The sequence below is a fragment of the Physcomitrium patens genome, chromosome 21, assembly GCF_059467195.1.
Source record: "Physcomitrium patens ecotype Gransden chromosome 21, ASM5946719v1, whole genome shotgun sequence".
NCBI lineage: Eukaryota > Viridiplantae > Streptophyta > Bryopsida > Funariales > Funariaceae > Physcomitrium > Physcomitrium patens.
Window position 1 is genome coordinate 9,975,828 of NC_143430.1, and position 6,205 is coordinate 9,982,032.

Consider the following 6,205-nt stretch of genomic DNA (forward strand, 5'->3'; position numbering starts at 1 on the left):
TCATGGGAGGTTTTTGGAAGATCAAAGGGGATTGGAGAGGAGCTTCATGCTTCGGGGTCGGGGAAGAAAAGACAGAGAATTGGATTTTCCTTCTTCATAGAGTTTTGGGAAGACTGAGGCAATCGTTGCTGAAGTCAGTGTTGTAATGGTGAATTGGGATTTTTAATGAAGTGGGTTTGATTACTCTTGACTGTTTTGTGAAATCGAGTTACGTCTGTGATTGAAGGATTAAAAAGGTATCTATAGGATTCAGTATGCGGAGTGAATGAAATTGATTGGGTTAATCTAACAAGACAGTCAGTGGATACAAGATCCTAAGTACAAAGCGCTATCGGAGATTAGCAGATTGGGTTGTTCGGGATTCTCTGTAACGTCTAGAGACCTACCGACTGGGGCAAAGAGGACTTCGACAAGCAGTCGGGGCATCCGTATAGATTTACGGTGTATTCTTGCAGTCGTTTATATTCCAGCAGTCAAAAACTGATAGACTGCTTGACTATTGGCGAATCTCCATACTACCTTCTACAGCAAGACGCCCGGTGCGTTCTCGAGCAGGAAAGCACGTAATACGACAACGTAATATGACACCGGTACATGTAAATGATATGCAACTCGATTGATTTGTATAGAAATAGCAAATGGTCCCAACCTTTGATAGTCCAACATTTTACAATACCGAGTGGTCTTGATATTGCAACGAAGTAGCCATACCTTATCACCTAAGATGAATGATGGTTGTTCTTTTCGATAGACATCCGCATTGACCTTTTGTTGTTTTTGAGCCCCTCTTAACTACGCCTTCATCGTTGCATGTAGCTCTGATAAATGAATTGCCAAATCTTTTGCAGTAGGATTATCAACTTTTGAAAAGTCAAAAGTATCAAGTCGTGGATGATAACCATAATTAGCAAAGAAAGGTGTTTGTTTTGTAGAAGAATGTACTGTGTTATTGTAAGCAAACTCTCCCAATGGCAAAAGAGTTGTCCAATCATCTTGTTGGTAGTTAATGGTACACCTTAAATATTACTTCAAAACTTGATTAACACGCTTCGTTTGTCCATCAGTTTGAAAATGGAATGCCGAAGATAGTTTTATATCCACTTTTAGAATCATGAAAAGAGTCCGCCAAAATCTTGATACAAATTGAGTTCCCCTATCTGATATAATATCCCTAGATAATCCATGATAGTGATAGATATTTTCAAGAAAGAGCTTAGCTATTTTTTTACCTGTGATAGATTTTATACATGATACAAAATGTGCCATCTTGGTAAAACGATCTACTATCATGAATATAGAATCATAAGAACCTCAGATTGGAAGATCCGTAATGAAGTTTATAGAAACAGAAGACAATAGTTGTTCTAGAATGGGTAATGGCTGAAGAAGTCCAAAAGGTCGATGACGAGGAGTTTTTGATTTTGAGCAAACATCACATGATTATACAAAATCTTTGACTGCCTTCCACATTTAAGGCCACCAAAAATCCCTAGATGTCAGCTCCAAAGTTTTATTATATCCAAAATGTCTTGTTGCTAGGAAGTCGTGACGAGCTTGAAGAATACGTAAACGTGCTTCTCTTTCTGGAACATATAGGCATCTTTCAAAATAGAGTCGGTTATTCTTGAATTCAAATTTAGAGGGATCATGAGATTTAAAAGAATTATTCTTGATATCATGAACAAGAAGGTCTGAAGACATACTTAACTAGACTTGCTTAAGAAAAGTTAAACCAACAGTCAATGTTGATTTTATTGCTCGAAGATGAAATTGCTCCAGCTTTAAGAGAACCATTCTTTGTTGCTCAAAAGCTGCATCTCCTACTTTTGGTGCAAGATAAGAACGTCTAGACAAGGCATCAGACAAACCTTGTTGTTTTCCTGGCCGATAAGTGATGATGAACTTGAATCTTGATAAAGACATGCTCCAACGAGCTTGGCGATGATTTAATATGCGTGCTGACATAAAATATTCGAGGTTCTTGTGATCCGTATGTACGGTGACTGGATTGGAAGCGCCTTCTAGATAATGATGCCAATCTTGAAAAGAATCCACAATTGCAAGAAGTTCTTTGTCATGGATCTCATAATTGATTTCTACTGCTGAGAATTTTCTTGAATGAAAGGCTATTGGATGAAGTTTGTCATCTATTCCCATTTCTGATAAAACCGCACCCAGAGTAAAGTGTGATGCATCTATTTCCATAAAGAATGCTTTGGAAAAATCAACACGATACAAGGTTGGTGTAGAAACAAACGCTATCTTCAAAGATTCAAAAGCAACTTTCGCTTCTTGATTCCATTGGAGTTTGTCTTTATAAGTCAAACGTGTAAGTAGAGCTGCAACTCGAGAAAAGTTTTTGATGAAGATTCGATAGTAGTTGGCAAATTCCAAAAAACATTGGACATCTCTTACCATTTTTGGGATCTTCCAATCTATAATAGTTTGAACTTTCTTAGGATCCATCATAAGTCCATCATTTGAAATGATGTAATCTAAGAAATCGACTTGAGTAGTGCGGAATACACACTTTTCTATCTTGGCATAGAGTCCTACATCTCTTAATTTTTATAACACATGACAAACATGAAGTTTATGTTCTTTTACATTTTTAGAATAGATCAAGATGTTGTCTAGATAACAGACCATAAAATCGTCCAAAAACTCTCAAAAAATATCATTCATTAGATGTTGAAAAGCTGCTGGTACATTTGTAAGTCCAAAAGGCATGACGTTGTATTCAAAATGTCCATACCTAGTTCGAAATGCAGTCTTCCATTCATCTCCTTCTTTGATGCGTACTAGATTGTATGCTCCTCAAAGATCTATTTTTGTATAGATCTTAGCTTGATTCTGTTGATTAAGAAGTCAAGATATTAAAGATAGTGGATACCTATTTTTGATGGTAATCTTGTTGAGTCCTCGATAATCAACACACATCCGCAATGATCTATCTTTTTTCTTTACAAATAGAATTGGAGCTCCTGTCGGAGATTTAGAATGGCGTATGAAATTCTTGGCTAGATTTTCTTCAATATACTCCTTGAGTTTAGTCAACTCATTTTGTGATAAACTGTAGATTGATCCGAATGGCGGTTATGCTCCTTCTTGAAGGTCAATTGAGCAATCATAGAAACGATGTTCCATGAGTGTATCTACATTCTTTTTTTCAAATACATCTTGAAATTCTTGATATTAGCTTGGAATGCTACTTGAAGTTTTTTCACCAGTAGAAAGGGGTGTGACATAAATAATATATGGTGATTCTTTCATAGCAGCATGCAAGAAAGCTTTTGCATCTATAAATACGGGTTTAATTGAATTGGACTTATGACTCTCTACTTGATTAACTATACTGTTAGTTATACTTTTAGAGAAAGTAAGAGTTCGGGAAATCCAATCTATTTGAGGGTTGTATTTTTCTAACCACGATAAACCTAAAATGACTGGATTAGAGAGAGATCTAATAATATTAAATACTACAAAACTATTATGACTATTGATTATTACTTCTATAGGAAGGATTTCATGAGTAATATCTCCAAAAGACAATGGACGACCATCTATGACTTCTACATGAACAGGTTTAGTTTTCTTTACTAAAGATATGCTATATCTTTTAGTAAATTCTTCATCTAAAAAATACGCTGAGGCTCCTGAATCTAACAAAGCAAAGACTTTGTAATGTTTAGGTCCTAAAATAATATTTAATATTAAACAAGGAGAGGGCTCTGAGGAGAGAATAGGACCTTTACTAGATGTTGTACAATGTTCTAGCCGCACGATCCCTATTGTAGTTGGACAAACTCGTTTTCTGACCTATTGTCTTCTTTCATAGCCATACTCCTCATTTTGTGATTACGTCATTTCTTTGGACAATGTTGTTGAGTGTGCTTTGGTTCTCTACAATATAAACATAATCCTTCTTGACAAGGACCAGTCTTTTCTTGCATAATAAGAGGTTTGAAACATACTATATCAATTTGCATATCCTCTACTTTCGAATGTATGTGTTGAAGAGGTGTTGGTGTTGCCATTGAATTATAGTAACATTGAGGTTGGTTCTCAAATCAGAATTCAAAAAGACGATTGTCGCACTTCACAGCAAAATCAATTGCTTGACTCAATATTTGAGGATCAGGTAAGTTGAGCATTAATTTTTTTACCTCATATTATAATCCATAGAGAAATTGACTAATAAGTGCAGCATCATCTCACTTGATATCAGTTGCAAGTTATCAAAATTGTGAAGCATATAATGTTACTAATCGATTGCCTTGTCGTAAAATATGGATCTTATTGGTTGCAACACGAATTACATCATGTTCTCCATACATGGATCGAAACTCCGCCAAAAAAGCCTCTAGATTATCTAATATTGGATCTCATCGTTCAAGAAAAGATGAAAATCACAATAGTGCTGAACCTGAAAGAAGCATATCAATGAATCTAACTTGCGATCCTGGAGTTGGATAGCTTTGGGGTTGAAGTTCAATCACAAGTTGCACTTGATTGATAAATCCTCGAAACTTGGATCTGGTGCCATCAAACTTCTCGGGTAGGGTAATTCTTGGTTCTCTAACATTTGAAGGGCGTTCCACCATAGGAGAAAGGACATGGTTTGGTGCAGATGTTGAAGCAGCTCCAACCATTTCTATATCTTCACTTCCTGCCAATCTTGTTGCTCCTTCTGGTGGTAACTTGAGTTGATGCATTACAAGCATTAACTCTCTTAATTGCTCTTGTATTTGTACCATTGCACTCTTCATTTCAACAAGTTCTGCCATGATAACACTTAGAAGAGAGATAATGTCTAATATCGCTCAAGACAAATAGAAGAGAGGACTTGAGAACAAAGAAAATACTAAGAACGATATTAGTTTAGAAGAGGGTAATCCGCAACTTCTAATATGCTTATATCTTATCAAGAAAAAGGAGTATTCCATTCTTAATCAAAATTAGACAAAGCTCTGATATTGTAAGTGTACTCTTATCAATCTATCAAAGACAAGAACTCAATGAAAAAACAATTCAAAAAAGTGAGCCTTCACTCAAAGAGAGATAACAAAATATATATAAATAAGTATGTATATTGAAAGAGAAACTAGAATGGCTATTGCCAAAAGATAAGAAAACTAGAGACCTTTGAAACTAGACTAGAAGCAAGAAAGGAGTTGACAAGAGTGAAGAAGGCTTCATTCCTGTCTCTCTATATATTATCTAATTAGGGGCTACATGGCGACATTCTATAGGACCTCCAATATGTGTTGACTTTGTAGGACACATGCCTTGATTTACAAGGTAAGTTTTTCTATATTTGGGCCACATTGTTAGCTTGATCTTCAAGCTAACAACATGTGTGGCACATGGCCAACTTGTTGACCACGTTTCTAACTCAAAAAATCAATTAAAGTTACCTATGGAGTCAAAGCAGCATCTATGAAGCTTCTAGAAAGCTTCCATATTGAATAGTATAGAATTAACTTACTTTTATCTACTTTTACTTACTTCTATCTATTTATATATGTAATTACTAGCTTACATGATTATGTCCTTGACACAAGAACAACAAAAGGTCAATGCGGATGTCTATCAAAAGGAACAACCACCATTCGTTTTGGGTGATAAGGTATGGCTACTTCATCGCAATATCAACACCACTCATCTTTGTGACAAGTTGGACTATCGAAGGCTGGGACTATTTTCTATTTCTGCACAAATATATCCAGTTTCATATTGTTTACATCTATCGGAGTCAATGAAAATCCATCCATTATTCCATGTATCTCTTCTTGAACCATACAAGACAGTGTGCATACTAAGAAGATGACAAGCTCCACCTCCTCCTATAGAAGTGGATAATAATGAAGAGTTTGAAGTAGGAGAAGTCTTAGATTCAAGGCGGTACCAAAATAAATTAGAATATCTTGTCCATTGGCACGGATATGATATTAGTGAATGCATATGGGAGCCAATAAAGAATCTTATAAATGTAGCAAAGGCGATGGAGGCTTTTCATCGACGACATCCATCAAAATCAAGACGAAAACCTTCTTTATAAAAGAAACAACATCTAGGCAAGATAATATTCTATTTTCAATCCTTGTTCGTAGCTTCTTTGTAGTAGTGACGCTCAGGAGATGGAGAACCAACAACCAATGGATTCAACTCAAGAGCCTTCATTTGTTGACCTACCGGACGAGAC